The 17,932-nt window shown below is 53.5% G+C and overlaps 1 long non-coding RNA gene across 1 annotated transcript; it reads left to right on the forward strand.

The window, feature by feature from the left end:
- Positions 1-58: 58 nt before the first annotated feature.
- LOC138440436 (uncharacterized) lies at positions 59-16,058 on the forward strand. Its single transcript, XR_011257032.1, has 3 exons — positions 59-305; positions 14,566-14,700; positions 15,537-16,058. It is a non-coding gene; the product is annotated as an uncharacterized lncRNA (long non-coding RNA).
- Positions 16,059-17,932: the final 1,874 nt, after the last annotated feature.

The following is a 17,932-nucleotide window of genomic DNA, read 5'->3' on the forward strand; positions in this document are numbered from 1 at the left end:
TGGGCCAATGGGGGCCCCTGAGAGGACTCAGCACCCGCCTTGCCCCAACACCAGGCTCGCCTCTTCAGCTCATATAAGGTAAAAGGCAGAGGGGTCTTTGCGGCCAGGGAGCAGCGGGCAAGGGGCTAAGGGGAGGGGGGCCCAGTGCCAGCTGTTTAAAAATGCCCCTGTGGCAGTGGCAGTGAGGGGTGCCAGAGGTCCAGTGAAGTTAGTTGAGAAGCAGTGATACCTCCAACCATTCCCCAAATGGGCTGGCCCATGTCTCCAGGCCACAAGGAGCCACACCTGGATGGACCCCGAGAGAGGTAAGAACCAGTGGCAGACAGGGGTCTGTGAGTCTAGTTGTGTGTTTGTGTTGTGTGTGTGAGGGGGGTCTCTGTGGTATCCTCCTCCCCTGGGAGACCCCGGGGGATGCTGCGTCGGGGTTCTGATCCTTGCTCTCTTGCTAACCCCCTCTGGGCCTCAGTTTCCTCATCTGTGCAGAGCCTGGACTGGATGATCTCTATGCGTGCATCTTGCCCTGACCAGATGTGCAGATCTGTGATCCTGTTGGCTATGGGGACTCCTTGTGGCTGTGGTTAAATGCAGGGGGTGGGAGCAGAGGGAGGGGATGGCGTTGATGTCCCACCACCTGAGCATCACCGCTGTACCCAAGTCTGGGCCTGTCTTGCTGACTTCGCTATAGACAATGCTTCTTCCTTGCCTATGAGGTTTGATTTCTCAGCCCTAAGAGCCTGGGGCTCCTGGCAAGTAAAATTGTTTTCAAATAATGATTTCAAGAAACAAAGCTGTTGGAGAAGCTATGTCAGCTCAGGTTCCAGCAGACAGGCAGTGAGGCGGGAAGGCCAGGGTGTTGGCTGAGAGGCAGCAGTGGGTAGGGCACACTGGCTGGGGGATGGGGGCGCAGGCTCCAGCCTCAGCTCTGCTTCTCACTGCCTGGTCCTGTGGCCCCAGGCAGACACCCTACCCTCTCTGGGTTGCAGTTTCCCATCTGTACTGTCAGGCCATCAGACAACACAGTCTCTGTGCTTCTGAGGATGTGGCTTTAGAGCCCCGTTTGAGCCTAGAGGGCAGCTGGTGTTGGGAAGTTTCCCCAGGAGACCCTGAGCTGAGTCTGCCATTTGACAACAGGTTTAGAGGCCAAGCTGACACCTGGAGCCTGGGATGTTCTTGGAGGTTGAGCCTCAGGAGGTGGAAAGAGCTGAAGCATCTCTGACTGCAGGCTTGACCAAGGGAAGGGTCAGCCCACAGCCCCGAGACCTCAGGATGAGCCTGCCCCGAGGCAGCCTCTGCTGGGGAAGGTGCTGGTCTCTAAATTCAGTGTACTAAGGGTTCAGGATCTTGGAGGGAGATGGGGACAGCAGAGAGTTCCAGTGAGGTGAGGTGGTGGAGCCAGGGGATTCAGAGGAAAGCAGAGGACTTGCAATGGGGAACGTGGGAGGCAGGGCTGGAAGACACGGCTCTTCTGAGTATGCTCTGGCCACATCTAGGGCCCAGAATGGACACAGTCCTACAGTGTCAGCCTGCTCAGCACTTTCACCTCCCACTGTTGGTTACACAAGACCCGAGGCCGCAACAGTCCAAAAGCAGACTCTGGAACCAGTTGCCTGGGTCCAATTCTGGCTTGTTTTTACTTACAGAACACATGACCTTGGGCAAGTCACTTGCCTTCTCTGAGCCTCAGCTTCCTCTTCTATAGAACAGCTATGGTCTCTGTTCTGACCTCACTTGGCTGTCCTAAAGCGTAAGGGACATATGTACCTAAGAGCAAGCTCCTTTGTCCATGGGATTTTCCAGGTCAGAATACTGGAGTGGGTTGCCATTTCCTCCTTTAGGGGATCTCCCCAATCCAAGGATCGAACCCACATCTCCCATGTCTCCTCCATTGCAGGCAAATTCTTTACCTGCTAAACTATCGGGGAAGCCTAAAAGCAGAATAAATGGGGCTCATGTTCATTACGTTTGGACCCTAGTCCTGTTGTGAAGCAAGATGACCTTAGCTATGTTTAGAGAGAAGTGAGAGTGAGGACTGGCCAGGGAGCACCCTAAATTGCTGAAGACAGAACAGGGTCTGGAAAGAAGCAAGAGGGGTAAGTTCAGAGGTCAGAGGTTACAAGGCACAGGAGAGGGTCAGCTTGAAATGTGTAAAGGGCTAGGTGAAGTCTCATTTTCTGCATATATAATAGGGCCTTCTGTGGGTCATGTGTCCCAAAGTGTGGTGTCTGAAGCACTGCACACTCATCAGCTGACAGGGAATCCTGGCTCTGGCAGGAAGCTGCACTCCAGCCTCTCCAGGAAACACCAGGTGTATGGAGTTTGGAGAATTCTGTGCTGTCAAGTAGCCTGAGGCCCTTACAAACACAGTCGAGGTCACTGAATCCAGAAGAAGAGAAGACTGCTTTATGTCACACAGAGAGCTGATGGCAGAGCACAACAAGCCTCTGCCAGGAAGGCGGCGCGGACAGGAGAACCACACTGCGATTGCCTTTACACAAACTACAGTCATGCACAGCAACCCTGCAAGGCAGGGGCAACAATTAGCCCTGTTGCACAGACAAGGACACTGAGAAAGAGAGGTTAAGTAGCTTACATAAGGTCACACAGCCGGTGAACTACTACACCTGGACATGGTATGTCTATCCGCTGCTCCTGCCCCTTTGTCCCCAGAGGTCTCCTACCTCCTGCCCTGCTCCTTGGATACCACACTCCATAACTTCCTGGGGACCCTCCAAAGCACCTCATGAATAGGTACAGGGAATCTCCCCTCTCTTGCATTATCACTTAATCCTCCCAGGATTACCCTTGGGCAGGATCAGCATCATTCCACCATCCTAATCCATATGGAAAAAAAACCACTGGAGCTTACCCAAAGTCACACAGCTAGAACTGGCAGAAGGGGTTTGAACCCACTCTGCAAAATGCGTGCTTGTAGTCTGCCCACCAGGACCCCTCTGAGTGCAGGGATGAGGAATCCCACTTCTCGAGGAGACCGAGGCTAAGCGGGTGACCACACCAGAGTTTGAACCTGAGTCTTCTAGTTCCAAGCCCATCGCTCTTCCTTTAGCTCCACCACTGCCAAAACAGAAAAGAGTCTGCTTGTCATTGGTCCCTAGGAGCCACAGGACAGCTCTTTGGGCAAAGTCAGCCCTTTCCCAGGCTGGCTTGTGCCAGGGAACAGCTGACACACACACAGCCCTGAGGAATACAAAGCTCCAGTCCCGGTGCCACCCCTGACCCGTGGGGCTGTCTTATTCACTGTGTGAGCCCTGAGGGTGGGAGGAGACAGCCTCTGAGGTCCTCATCTCCAGGCTATGCCTGGGCCCTGCCTCAACAGTGATTTCCCAACTAAACAAGCCCTGGGGCTCAGGGCCTTGGGTTGTGCAAAGGATCATGATAAAGCTTTTTCCAATTGTGGTTATTATGACCATTTTTGTCCATGTCTCCTGGGGCACATGAGCCAGAGTTTCTCTGGGATTCATATTTAGAGAGGGATTGCTAGGTTCTGGTGTGCATGACTATCAACATCACAGGAAAGCACCAGATTATTTTCTAAAGTGGCCAATCCATGTCACAGCTTCCACCAGCAGTACAGTATGTGAGCAGTCCCTTCCTTGACAAGCCTTGAAATTACCTGAATTCTTGTTATATACTTTGTTCTTATTGAATTTGTATAATTAAGAAGGAAGAAACAGAAATGCTTTAATGCTACTGTCCACATGGGTATTTAGAAACTTGCCCTACATGCACCAAGTTGCAGGGCAGCCTGCAGGCCCCGGAGTAGGGGTGGGCACAGCCCACATGGCCCTCCCCCAGCCCAGCAGTACACAGGGGCCTTGGGCCAATCGGAGATTGCCTGCGATAGTCTGCAGGAATTTGGGGTGGGGAAAGAGCCCACGTGTCTGCCACCTCCTAACGGCCTGTCTAGACAACCCTGGCCCCACGGGGCTTCACCACACATGGTGAAACCCCACAGAGACCGGCCCCCTCCCTTCTTGCAAAAGAGGCTTGTTGGCAACAGTGCTTCATCACCAGAAACCTTTTCTCCAATTCAAAACAGGAATGCACCGCATGAGTCACCCACTCTCGTGGCCCATCAATCACCCACTCATCAGGCCCCTTTTTGTTTGGATGAGAAAACAGAGGCTGACTCTGGAGCCAGGGACCTTTCCAGTGTGGGCTGAATGAATCCCCATGCCCAGGTGATAAGGGGACCAGGCGGGTCAGAGCACTGCTAGAGTGAGCTAAGATGCAGCAAGCAGTTCAGTTCAGTTCAGTCACTCAGTCATATCCAACTCTTTGCAACCCCATGGACTGCAGCACGCCAGGCTTCCCTGTCCATCATGAACTCCGGGAGCTTGCTCAAACTCATGTCCATTGAGTCAGTGAAGTCATCCAACCATCTCATCCTCTGTCATCCCCTTCTCCCACCTTCAATCATTTCCAGCATCAGGGTTTTTTCAAATAAGTCAGTTCTTCACATCAGGTGGCCAAAGTACTAGAGTTTCAACTTCAGCGTCAGTCCTTCCAATGAATATTCAGGACTGATTTTCTTTTGGATGAACTGGTTGGATCTCCTTGCAGTCCAAGGGACTCTCAAGAGTCTTCTCCAACACCACAGTTCAAGATGCAGCAGGCTGGCCATTAAAGGTGCCAGAGAGGAGTCAGGCTGCTTGGGTTTGCATCTCAGATCTGCCCCATAACAGCTGTGTGACCTTGGGCAAGGTAAGAGTACCAGCCTCATTAGGTTATTGAATCATCTGGATTAAATGAGTTACAACTCATGAAGTCCTTAGATCAGTGACTGGCACATAGTACTCAATTAATAAATACCTGTCCAAATGTGATGACAAAAGGCAGTTTCTTTAAGAGGGAGGAGGTGCCATATGAAGCCCCAACTCCACCCTCCACCTAGGGGGATAATCTACTCTTGCTCCTTCAGAAATAACAATAACTATATATCAAGTCTTCCCAAGCAGCCAGCTCTCCACCCAGCACTCTCTGAAGTAAATACCATGATCCCTCTGGAAACCCAGAGGCTCAGAGAGATTGAGTGTCATTTGCCCAAAGTCACACAGCTTTATATAAGGCTCAGCTGGGGCTCAAACCCAGGTCTGGCTGACTCCAGAACCCATGCACAGAAATCCTAGCACTGTCCTAACTAGTCTGTGAGCAAAAGCTACTTCTGGTTGTACTCGTCTAGTAGGAAAACTCTTGGCATTTAGGAAGGGGGCTATTTGAAGAATGATGCCTCAGTAAGATAAAAACAGAGCCCCCCTTTCCCATCCCCATGCTCGCTCAGGGGCAAAAAATTTCAGACAATACTTCTCACCAGTGAGCATATCTTTCTGTGGGCTGAGTGCCCCCAGGGCCTGGTCAGTCCTGGGCTGCCCCTGATTGGCACAGCTCATTGGTGCTTTGAGGAGGAAGCCGCCTCACTCCTGCACATCCCCGAGAGCGCACATTCCACCCACACGCCTAGGTGCCCTCCTCTGAGGTCCTCCTCTGACCCAAGCGACGCTCCGAGGGAGATGGAAAACACACTGGACACTGCAAGCTTGGCAGGGACACTGCTCGACTGCCACTAGCTTCCGCCCCTACCCTCCTCCTCCTTCAGGGAAGCAGCTCAGGTTGAAGTGTTCAGAGGCAGGCTGCCGCCTTGGGAGGCCATCCATAGTGGCCATGACATCACCCTGGCAGGGCTGCTGGGCTCCGGGGCCACTGATCAGTCTGCCCAGGGCCTGCTGGACCTCAGGCATATGACCCAACAACCCCACTGTGTCTGAGGGCATCTGATGAGATAAACTGAACAAGATGGGGAGAAAGGGAAAGAAACAGGCTAAGACGCTGGCCCTGGCTCTACAGCCAACAGAGAAGTTAGTCCATCCCTCTGGGCCCTGCAGGATGAGACGCTCCATGATTTGGGATGGGAATAGGACAGCTCCTGTCACCCCTTGTATGACAGTGGACACTCAGACTCAGGGAAGATAAAGCTGGGGTGGGGTGGTCAGAGTGGCAGTGGCACACTTTGGACACACAGAGGTGAGAGAAGACTGCACCCCAGGGGAGTCCTGCCTGCAAAGGTGGGGAGGCAGGGCTGGAAAAACGTTTTCAGAAGAACAGCAAACAAGTGGTTTGCTGTTGGTTCCACTCGGCTGGAACCAAGAGTGGGTCAAGACCCGCTATGATTTGAGGCTGGCTAAGTGGTGAAGGTCTGGTCATGGAGTGGCTTTGATCTCCAGAAACCAAAGCTCCAGAAGATGGAAGAAGTGTTCCTGGGAGGGACATTTGTACCCTCCCCCAAAATACCATCAGACCAAGAGCCCCAGTGGAGGAGAGAGACCTGGGAATTTGGACACTGTTGACTCTGAGGTGTCAAATATGAGGCTGGGGGGTTAGGAAGCCCGAGGGCTGCAGTCATCATCTTTGAGATTTGAAGAGCTCTCTGGGGATCAGGAATTTGTTCTTTGCAGCCTGAAAACACAGGGCATGCAGCCCCAGACAGGCAAGTATCTGCAGGATATTAGGAAGAAGTCTTCAACAGTTTGTCCACAGAGAGATGAGGTGATTGGAAAGCAGTGAGCTTCCTGTCACCAGACAGGTACATGAGCTTAGCAGGGACACTCTAGAACTCAGCATTAGAGGAGGTTGGACCTCATGGCTTTTCCCACCACCAGTCTGAGATGTCACATGACAGCCCTAATGGCCCTGGGATAGTCTTGTGGGGCTGAACACCCCCTGCTGCCTAGATGTCAGATTCCCAGCTGGGCATGACATCAGTTCTGCCCTGACTTCACACAGGGGCCTCTAGAGACACCCCTCCCCTTTTCCTCCCACTTCCTTCCACCCCTCTGCTGCCTTCTGCCCTTTTCAGAGAGCACCAGGCTTGACCAGAGAGACCTGGAGCCTGGTTGTGAGATCAGGTCCCCAGGGAACAATCTGCCCAGCAGGAATGAGGCAGAGGGGGCCAGCATCCCTGGAGGCCCTGTTCACACGCCCCACAGAGACTGCATGGAAATTCCAGGAGAGTCACAGGGAAGATTCCAATTTAGAACAAAATGCTTTATTTTTGTCCCCTTTCCTTTCCCCTTACTGGGGGGAAGGGGAGGCTGTCACAGGAGGTTGGGGGAGGAAAGCAAGCATCCTCGTTGGGCAGAATCACAGGAGGACCAGTGTGGAGAGATGGGGGTGCAGGGCAGAGAGGGAAGGGACCCAGATGGGCCTGGGGAAGTGGACTCCACATGGGAGAGGGCGACGGGGAGGGCAAAATCAAGGGGATAACAAGACCAGCAGGCATTTCTGGACACTCAAGACCAGAGTTACTTCAGCTCTGGGTTCAAGCTGAGGTCAGAGAATCAGCCGAGTTTCCCAGAAGAGACAGATGGTATCAGGATCAGTTCTTTTGAGACTCTTGGACACTGGGGCCAGGCCTTAAGGGACTGTAAAGCTACAGAGTACTACTAAATCCATCTCATTCACCCTGGTGATCCTGGGAGACACTTAGTAAACACTCCTCATGTTGAATCCTAAACCCATAGCATAAAAGTCCTATTAGAGACAACAGGGACCTTTAAGTGCATCAAAACCATCTCCTCGTGTTACAGATGCAGGACCTGAGGTCCACGATGGAAGGAGACTTGCCTGAGGTCAGACTGCCAGAGTGGCCACCCAGGCCTATGCATCTTTCTTTGCCTCTTCCCTGCCTTCTAGCCAGAGATGGAGACTATGGTATGGTCTCCGCACAAGGAGGGAGACAAAGAAAAGGCAGGTGCCCTGCCAGGACATAACGGTCTCCAGGAGGTAGTCAGAGGAGAGAGTCATAGCTTCAGTCCTGGGAGCTCTGCCCAGGAGGGTGCTTTCCTTGGCCAGACATGGTCCCCAGAGTTGTCAGCTGCTGCAGATAGGGGACTCCTACAGATGAGAGCGCCCAAGGCCGGAGGGGAAGACCTAGGTTCTGTTTCTGGCTCTGCCCCAACTCACCACATGACCTGAGATAGGGTCTTCTCTGACCTCAATGTGCCTGGTGAGGGGCTGGACCCAACCAGCTTGGATGGTCAGAGATTTCATCCATGGCCTGCCTCAGTCTCCTGAGTGCCTCCCCCGTCTCTCAAGCCATCTTAGCTTTTGCTTTGGTACAGAAGTAGGCCAGGCACAGGAGGGAAAAACAGTAGCCTGCAGATCCCCCTCTGCTGGGAGCAGCATCCTCTATGCCCTAGCTTTGCTTTCCAGCCTTGGAATTCCCGGAGAGGCAAAAACCTGGGGAGGCTCTCCTGACACTCAGACCAGTGCTTTCACTGACCACACCTTCCAGGATGATAGGCGCATGAGCCAATCTCATGTGGACCTGGGCATTGACTCACTTGACACTTAACACTCCCCACACAGGGCGCCCATACTCTCCCACCCCTCTCTGAGACTTGGTTTCTTCTTCTATCCAACTGGGAGATGGGGTGGAACAGATGTCTCTAGGAGCCCTTGCACTCCAGGACCCCAGGGTGGCCTCCTCAGCTCTTTCTTCACAGAGGGTGGGGCTACCCAGGCCAGGCAACCCCACCAGATCACAACCTCCATCCAGCCCAGTCCCACCCCAGACCCCAGGACTGGGTTTCATCCAGATCTACAGGCTCCAGCCCAGCTCCCTCGGAGGATCTGGGTTTTTCTTACCATAAAAGGGCAAGCTTGCCTCTCTGGGTCCCCACTGCCAGCCCCACTGGGGGAAAGGCGGAACTATTTTTAGAAAACTCTAGGGTTTGCTCCTGAACTCAAGATGGAGCCTGTCTGAGCCTGCACCCGGGGAGCCCTCTCCCATCTCCCTTGCCCACCTGCCCTCTGTCTTCCTCCCTCTTCACCCGTTGCTGTCTCTTCCCTCACTCCTCCTCTCTCTGCCTCTGTCTTGCTCTCTCTCACTCCATCAATCTGTCTTCCCTTTCCCTCTCCCTCTCCTCCTCTCTTCCTTCCCCTTCAATTCTCCCTTCTCCCCAGATCTCCTCTCAGCCAGCTCCCCTTCCCCCTGCCCCTCATCCCTCCCGCAGATCCTGTTTTTGGTGGTTGGAGAGAGTAACACATCTGCACCCCCACACCCTTCTTAAACACTATTTACAACATAAATTCCAAACATCCGCCATCTGGTTCTAGAAAGGGCCAAAAGATATTTAGAAAAGGAAGTCATGATTATTCCATCTTCAAAGCCAAAGGAACATAAAGGCCCTCCTCTCTCCCGCCTCCCTTCCAGGGCCCCTTTGTTAAGATCTGACGGATTAGGATTCTTCAGCGAGTGGAAGGGGTCCCAGCTGGGCCTCTGATGGGCTGCATCACTTTAAGCTTGTTATTTCTCTCCACACCTCAGTTTCCTCATCTGAACAGTGGGAACACGACTAATGCTCTGAGACTTCATGTCCTAGCGCAGGAAACCCTGAGGCCCATGTCCCTGGGGCCCACCCTGGGCTGAGCAGCGAGGGTGACTCTCCCCTTGCAGCCCTGTGCCTTTCACCCCAACGAGATCTATGCATTCCTTCATGGTGGGGGCAGGAGCGGAACCAAGCCATCTCCCTTTTTGTGACCCCAGGAGGACTCTGGATTCCACAGAGTCCAGTCCCTTCCCTACATCATAGTGAGGTCCAGAGAGGGGAAGGCACTCATCTACAATCACACAACATGCCTACAGGAGACCCAGTACCTAACCTGCTGCTCTTCCCTTCCAAAACCTTCCAGAAGAAACCAACCTTTGTATTACCCAGAAAACATCACTGAGCCCAGCAAACTGGAACCCTAGAGGTCTCAGTTCTTTGCAAAGTAGACAGGAGAGAAAGAACTAACTCCTTTATCATGGAATTTTCTTCAAATAGACCACATACAAGGGAGAAATGCTGTGGGAAGTCCCCTGTTTCCAGAGACACACATTTGCCAGTGCTGACAGAGCCTTCACTTAACTGAAAATGTGCTCTCTTGCTCACAGCCCCCTTTCCATAAGGATGCTTTCCATAACACACATTTGACGGCATGTCCTAAGACACTGACTCATGACTCAGGCTGTCTCCATGAATAGTCTGGTCTTACAGGGGAGCCTGAAAAACACAAGCTAGACGGCAACCCTGATTCTGACGCCTACTAACCGTGTGACCTCAAGGGACTCCTGTAACTCGTGAAAGCCTGTTTCCTCACCTACAAAACAGGATAAGAATGGTACCTGACTCATAAGCAATGGTGAGGATGAGAAAAACCTGTGTAAAATAAAGCCCTTAGCAAGTGTGGAGTGCATCGAAGACACCCAGTGGGCCACCTGTAACATGTACTGGCCATTGTTAAGATTATGGCATGTCCCAGTGTGGTAGGTGGGGGGTGGCTGTCACCGCTGTCACTGTTCTCCCAGTCTGGCCACACTGAAAAGTCAGGGTGATGGGGAGTCTCAGGGACCCTGGTCTCTACCCCCAGCCTCCCAGAGCCCAAGCTACTCAAGGCTGGGTTTGGGATTGTAGGCCATGGGGCTGGGCTCCTTTCTTTCCCTCTCTTCCCTTTCTCCTGCATCGTCTTGTGTTAGCCTCAGACTGCATTCCCAGGCCTTGCTCAAAAGTCCCAGGCAGCAACCTTCCCTGGGGAGGAAGTGGGGAGCGTGTGAGGCTGGTGAACTCAGCGGGGCTGTCAGGGGGTGGGAGGGCGCTCTGGGAACACAGGCCCAGAGAAGCCACACAGTGGAGGGGACACGGGAAGGGGCCCTACACGGCAGCTCCCACCCCAGCTCCCACATCTTGAGATGCCGCGCTGGACCTTTGCCCTCATCCTTCCTGCTCTCTTGCTCCCGTGGTTGTGTCTCACTGCGGGCTCATAATGGAAGCTGCCGCTGCTCATTGTGGGCTTACAATGTGCCAGCAACCGCACTTGCACTTGACATCCACCTCATTTGACCTTCACAAACAAGCCAAAGTCCAGAGAGGCAAAGCCACCAGCTCGAGATCACATAGCTAGAAAGTGCTTTGGGTGAGAATGCAAACAGAGGTCTGCCGGGCTCCAGGGCTAGCGTCTTCTCAATTCTCCCCAGACATATGCCGGAAACCCTAGGGCCCTGGAACCCAAGGAGAACACAGGCCGGAGGACTTGTACCTGGGTGAGGGAGCCGAGGAAGGGGAGTTGTGGGTAAAGAAGCCCATCCAGAAAAAACTGGCGTGGGGTGGTGGGGGTGTATTCACATGGGGCCCCAACCTCAGCCATCTCCCAGGGTAGTGCCATCTGGCTTGCAGATGTGGCCTATTCCCAGCCCCTCGGACTTCTTGGAAATGAGCAAGACCAGGAGAAGGCACAGGGCCTTTATGCAACATCTATGACGACGTGAGCTCTGTCTTGTGGTCATCCAGCCGACTGTGGCCCAAGCTCAGGGGACAGCTGGGTTGAGAGTGAGCAGCCCAGGGGTCAAGCTGACCTCTGATACTCACCAGGCGTTGACCTGAGTACACTGCAGAGCCTCTTGGAGCCTCAGTAAGCAAGGAAGTCACTCCTATCTCTGGCAGGGGTTTTGAGCATTTCCGAAGCTATGGGAGGAAGCATTTTGCAGGCTGCAAGCCTTGTGCAGCTGGAAGTGGTCACAGGTAGCCCCAGGGCTGTCCCTTCAGTCTTGGCTACTATGTTAACGACAACTTGCCATCTACCCCTAAATGGCTCCTTATCCCTGGGTGAGTCTAGAGGTGGGGGCATTGGTTCACTGGGGCCTCTGGGAAATTTCCTTCCAAATCCACACTTCTGCCAATGGAGTCTTGGTGCTCTGAAAAGGGTAGGCAGCCCCTCTTGCTCTTGGAGCCTAGAGCTCCTCAGAACACCCCCTTTGAAAGCCGGGCAAGCATTGCAGAAAATGGCAGCCTAGGGGCAGAAGGTGGAAAAGGCAAGGGCACCCATTCCAGTACTCTTGCCTGGAAAATCCCATGGACAGAGGAGCCTGGTGGGCTGCAGTCCATGGGGTCGATAAGAGTTGGACACAACTAGGTGACTTCACTTTCACTTTTCACTTTCATGCATCGGAGAAGAAAATGGCAACCCACTCCAGTGTTCTTGCCTGGAGAATCCCAGGGACTGCAGAGCCTGGTGGGCTACACAGGGGTAGCCCACAGAGTTGGACACGACTGAAGCGACTTAGCAGCAGCAGCAGCAGCAGGGGCGGAAGAACAGACGCCTCGAGGCCTGGAAAATCCCCGCAGACTCGGCCTGAGGCTTCTAAGGACCCAGCAGCAGCCCAAGCTCATCCTCAATCCCTCGGAGCCCAGCAGCCTGGTCAGGACCCACAGGCACCCCAACATTCTCTGATGGGGGCATCCTTGTTCCTTTCAGGCAAGGGCACTGGCTGGTGGGAGCCACCCCTTTTCAACCCTCACACTGACAGAGCAAACACCCCAGACAAGGGCCTCCTGAGGACCCGAGGAGGGCAGGCAGCGGGTTCCCTGGACACAGAACTGTGAGTGCCACCCCTCCCCACCCACTGGCACCCACATCCTCCCCTCTACACCCCGCCGACAATAAACTCCCCATCCCATCCTCAGAATGACCACGAAAGCAGGCCTCAGAATGGGTTAACAAGGAAGGCCCTGTTGATTGACGGGCTGAGGACAAGTCAGGGCTGTTGGGTTGGGGTCGTAGGTGAAAAGAAATGGAACCAAGGAAGGGAAAACCCACCAGGAGCCAAGAATCCACCCCCATCCCATGCTCCCTACAAACCTACAAACACAGAGCCTGCATGCTACCGAAACCAAAGGACTTGAGAGAGCTGTGGAGGATGGTGGTCTTCTTCCCTGGAAAGGAGTAAACGGGGTAGGATTCTGAAAGCAGGTAGATGCGGGGCAATCAGGTTGTCAGCCTCTGATAACAGAAGCCGCTCTCAGGGCTTTGAGAGGGCCAGGTGTGTGTGCGGACTCACAGTGCTTGGAACACGGTGAAGCTCTAGAAACCCACGCGGTTGTGTTCACTGTCCACCACGTTCTTCTCACGCTTACAGCTGTTCGTGGAGCAGGCAGGGTTAGGGACCAGCTCCATAAGACAGGTGGAGAAACTGAGGCCCAGGGTGGTGAAGGGACTCCACTCAGAGTCATTCAGTCTCAAGTGCCCAGGGGCTTTCTGGTACAAGATCTCACAAAGACGAAAAAAGAGGAAGACTTGGAAGTGAACAGAGGAAGCAAGATTTCGAGAAGGAGCTGACAAGCCAAAGACATAGGGTGCCCCAGGCCTGGATTATATAACACAGCACACCTGTTTACCTCTGCACACCGCACACGTGCGTGCAAACGTGCGCCCCAGCACAGCACACACACCTGGCCCTCATTCACTAGCAAATGAACCTCGGAACTGGGTCCAAACAAATTGGATTAGGAGGGCTGCAGGCGCCTCCTCCCCCACGCTGTCGGCTCCGACACTGAGCAGGCCTGCAGAGCAGCCAGCTGCGGTCTCTCGGCCATGCTGACAGGTCGGCCTCCTTGGTCCCCTCACCCCGCCCCTCGGCCCCGGGAAGGGGCCCTGGGTCCCAAAGAATGCCATGATGATGGATGGGCTGAGGGAGGTTCCAGGGCTAGCTCAAGAGCACACAGGATGTTCGTGCTTATGCGAGGCTCATTTCTGAGCTGTTTCCAGCAAACCAACTCCACCTCCCTTCCCTCCCTCCCCTCCAGCAACCTCTCCCACGGTCACCCGGTCACTGCTGCCAGAGCCCAGACCCCGAGCAGATCTGCCCCCAACTCTCGGTCCCACAGCTGGACTGAGTGGGAACTGGTCACTTAGGAGACAATGCCCTGGGGCTGAGACACAGGCACTTCAGAGGGGAAACAAAATCTGTGAACTGAGACGACGCCATCATAAAAGTGGCATCTCTGTGCTTTCTCATCCATTGCTTTATTTGATCCTCAGAATGTACCAGGGAGTTGGGACATTGTGCCCATATTACAGACATGACTACTGAGCTTCATTCATTCAGTGATCCCATAGCCCTCCTGTCCTGAGCCCTGTGTCTGCACCAGGCCCTATGTGGGGTGCTGGGGAATGACTTGCAGCCTATGCCTGCATGACTTAATGGAACAGTCACCTTTAGGCCAGATCAGTCTTTTGAAGCCTGTTTTTCCACCTGTAAGATGGAAAATACAAAAGCTCCCACCTCGTAAGACTGACTGTGAGGACTAATTCTTATTTCCCCTATGCTTATTTGGGACACAGGGAGAAACAGGGGCCTGAAGAGTGAAAGGGCTCGGCCAGGGTCACACTGGGGGTTAAGTCATAACCAGGTGGATCCCTTCCCCTTGCCCCCCAACCTGCTTCACCCTAAGGAGCCCAGAGCCACAATAGCTGGCCAGTTTGTGCAGGGCCCACAGGGACATGTCCTGGGTCCTGCCCTCCTTCTTGAGCCCTGCCCAGCCTCTGCAGCACCAGAGTCCCAGGTGGCCAGCGGTGGCCCCCCGCCCACAGAGAAGGCGGGGGGTGGGGGCACTTAGCAGCAGGCTCCCAGCCCAGAGCAGCCTGGCCATATAAGGGAAGGAGCCAGGAAGGTCTCCTCCTCAGGCCTGGCGAGAAAATCCAGACAGCCACTGTTTATTTTCTCCTTCCCAGCCTCCCCAGAGCTTCCCGACAGAAGACACAGGCTGCCCCCCGGGGCCAAGCGACATTTCCTGAAGACACTGGGGAACAGTGAAGAGAAAACAGTCCGTCCTCCAGGAGTAGAAGGATGTTGACAGCCAGCACCAGGTAAGATTCTGCCAGGTAAGATTGTGAGGCCACCTGTTCGACCGCCTCTTTTGATGAAGGGAGACAGTGAGAAGTGCTTGTGAGAAGGGATCACACCACCTGAGTCTCCCTAGTGGGACCCATCTCCTGACTGGGGACCCAGAGCAAGGAGGGGCCTCTTGCAGAGTAAGTGGAACAGGAGAGCTATAGACCCCCTTCTCAATGGGGCCTCATTTGAAAGAGAAATGGGGTCAAGGCCAGCTCTGTCTGCCTCCCAGCAAGTATGCAAAACTCAAGGGAGGAGTTCCTGGAGCCAGAGAGCGGCATAATGACATCTTTCCTGCACCTCTGCCCTCGTCCCAATCCAGCTGCACCACCTTCTCCAGGAAGCCCTCCTAGCTCCCCCAGGGAGGAGGAACCTAAGCCCTCAGCAGTCCTCTCTGGGCTCTCTCTAAGGCCACTTGGGTCTGTCCCCTATTCAACTCACCAAGGGCATTTATCCTTCCATCTCAGCCTGACTGCGCTCTTCCAGGATAAGAACCATATCAGATGCAGGCCTGTCCCCTCTGCACGCAGAAGATGTATTTGGTTTGCTAAATGGATGGATGAAAGGTTAGACCCTGTCCTCAACCCTGATAGACTGGTATAGTGGTCAGGGGAGGAAGTGTTCAGCACAGAGGTTAAAAGTCATGATCCTGAGGTGGCTGTTCTGATAGGAACCAAAGATGGGCTCCTAGCTCTGTGCTCTTAGAAAATCCCCTTCTTGTGGAACCTTGGGATGCACAGGGATTAGCACAATGAAAACATTCAAAACATGACCGTTCTTTTTACCATCAGCGTCACTGTGGTTTTTCTAGAGACAAAGGAACAGAACCAGGCAACCTACAGCCACAGAGGATACGGAAGCAAATACCTTCCCCTGGTCAAAGGCCTCAACCTCTGGCCCTGTGTCAGAGTTTCCCACAGGAGCGTGGGACTGCCTCCCATCCATTTCCTGTCTCTGCACCCAGGAGAGCTGCTATCTTTGCGGCAATACTCTGAGCCCAACGGGGTGTGCTGGAAATAGCTGCCAATTCCCCTAGTGCAAGCAAGGCTGTGACCCTGGAACCATCTCCTCCCCTTCCTGGCTCGCCATGTGCAGTGATAAAGCTCCCCTGACCACTGCACAGCAGTTCTGCAGATTAAACGTGGTGGGGTGGTTTTTCAAATGGCAGGCACTCAGATGCCACCCACCCTTTTTTTCTCAGATGCCCCCTTTTTAACTTTTGCCATATCTGCAATCATAAGATTTTAAAATTTGAGGTGAGTCTTTTTTCAATACCTAAATAGGAAACTAAACACTGTCCATAATTAGGAGATAATAAAGATAAGACAGTAAATACTCAGCGGTGCTCTTACTCCTTCCCCTTGAGCGATGGCTTGCAAGGCCCTGGACTTGAGGGAGATAAATAGGAGCCTGAAAAGTGTCAGAGACATGATAGCACCAAACTGAGGCTCTTTCTCCCGGAAAACAGAAGGACTGGAAGCAAACTGACAGGGAACAGCCTGGGTCACTGTGTTTTCCAAAGTCTGTGCTCAGGCCACATATGCAGCAGAATTGCGAGAAGCCAAAAGTGGTCAGGTGAAAGAGCTTTGGACAGAGTCCCGCACCGAGGAATGCAAGGGGCTGGCCTATCAGCTGGCCTCCCAGCAGCAAAGGCTCACTTCTGCTTCTTAGCAAAACTTCCACGTTGGCCAGGCCAGGCATCTCCCCTTGCAGAACTAGTGGGAGCAGTCCGAGAGTGGAGTAGACACTGTGGGCTGTCCAGGACCCCCCAAGCTGGGTCCTGTTGTTGGAATCACTCCCCAGCCAAATGCAGTTTGGAAGAAGTTCCTACTCATATTAGAGGAAGGCAGTTCTTTGGGTGGGAATACCTCACAGAGGGGCTGACCTACCCCAAGTAGCAGACCAAAGGAAAACACTCTGCTGTTTGGGGCCTGATGTCAGGTTTCCATCCGAGGCATAAGAGACACTAATTTTGGAAGGATGTGAGTGTTTCCCTGCTCTCTCCCAGCCCTGAGAAAAGACTGCCGGCCCTCTCCACCCTTCAGACATCCCTGAAAGTACATGTCATCCAGCATCAAGGCCATTACAGTGGTATCAGCAGTGCAGGAGGGGTGCCCTGAGATCTTGGCGGGACAGGAGAAGGGGGTACAGGGCTCTGCCTGCTCACTCAGAGGTTCCCAACTAAGCCAGGTCTTAACAGGAAAACGAATGATCTACAAGGCCATTCACTCATCTACCAGCAGCACTCCCTGGGGTCCCTCACCATGTACAAAGGCCTTCACAAGGCCCAGGGATCCCCACCACGAACAAACATGGGTGCTGGGTCTACCCCAGTCAGACCCAGAGGCAAAGAGCTCTGACACTGGAGAGATGTGGCTGAAGAACATGATTCATTCACTCGGACAACACATATTAAGCATCTACCATCACAAATGCAATAAAGGATGAGAAAGAGGGCAGAGAGGACTTCCCTGGTGGTTCAGTAGTGGAGAATCTGCCCTGCAAAGCAGGGCACTCAGGTTCAATCCCTGCTCAGGGAACTAAGATCCCACATGCCATCGAACAGCTGAGCTCCCATGCCACAACCACGTACCGCACGAAGACTGCACGTGCCGAAACTAAGCCCTCATGCAGTCAAATAAATAAAATTTAAAAAAGAAAGAAAGAGGGCAAAGGATGCAGACCGGGGAGTTCTGACGTCTGAAAAAGTCAAAGAGGGCTTCACAGGAAAAGTGGCCATTTAAGTAGAGACTCATCCCACCGAGAAGAGATGGGCAGGGGAGTGAGAGGGAGTAACATGGTTCCTGGGAGCCCCAAGGTGGTGTGCACAGGACTCCCTGGAGGAGTGGAAAAAGAGGGCAGGGGCCCAAGAGAAACAGCCCAGCTGGGCCAGATAGGGCAGGCCTATAGCCTTTTGTAAGGGTTTTAGAATTCAGCCAGAAGGAGACCTTTCACCATTTTAAACCCAGGAGAAATATGGGCACATTTGCATTTTGAGAAATCATTCTGAGAGGATGGGTGGGAAGTTGGTGGGAGCAGAAGCAAGGGAAGCCAGGTGGGAGGCTGAAGCAAATGCTTGATGGTATAAAATATAAAGTACCATGAATGTGCCATTTGGCTGGGCTACACCAAGCATAAACGTGAGGTATGGGGTCAAAAAGGTAGACCATCACCCAGGGTGAGGGGTGAGGGGGCAGTAGAGGGTTC

Source organism: Ovis canadensis, chromosome 5 (genome assembly GCF_042477335.2).
Source record: "Ovis canadensis isolate MfBH-ARS-UI-01 breed Bighorn chromosome 5, ARS-UI_OviCan_v2, whole genome shotgun sequence".
NCBI classification, from domain to species: domain Eukaryota; kingdom Metazoa; phylum Chordata; class Mammalia; order Artiodactyla; family Bovidae; genus Ovis; species Ovis canadensis.